Source organism: Corvus brachyrhynchos, unplaced genomic scaffold (genome assembly GCF_000691975.1).
Source record: "Corvus brachyrhynchos isolate BGI_N302 unplaced genomic scaffold, ASM69197v1 scaffold704, whole genome shotgun sequence".
In the NCBI taxonomy this organism is placed as follows: Eukaryota; Metazoa; Chordata; class Aves; order Passeriformes; family Corvidae; genus Corvus; species Corvus brachyrhynchos.
Window position 1 is genome coordinate 35,465 of NW_008237615.1, and position 356 is coordinate 35,820.

The following is a 356-nucleotide window of genomic DNA, read 5'->3' on the forward strand; positions in this document are numbered from 1 at the left end:
ATCAGCTCCGCATGGATGGAGCGAGTGCCTGAGGGGGCAAAGAGCTGACCCATGGATTGCGGGGGGAGAGACAAAGGCAAAAGGCCGGAGGAGCGGCTCTGGTGCTGGAGTCAAACACCCGTTTCTGCGGGTTTCTGGGATGGTTCCTTTGCCTCGCTGGGAGGGTGGTGAGCTCTGCCCCCCGTTATCAGGGTGGCCCCACTCGGCTCCCGCGCCCATCCCAGTACCGGCCCTATCTCCGGGGCCCAGGGTGACGATGGTGGGGACGAAGGCCCTTCCAGCTCAGCACTCCCAGGACATCCCGGGAGAATCCGGCGGCGCGGGGGGGCCCCGGCACCGGCCCCGCCCGCCGTCCC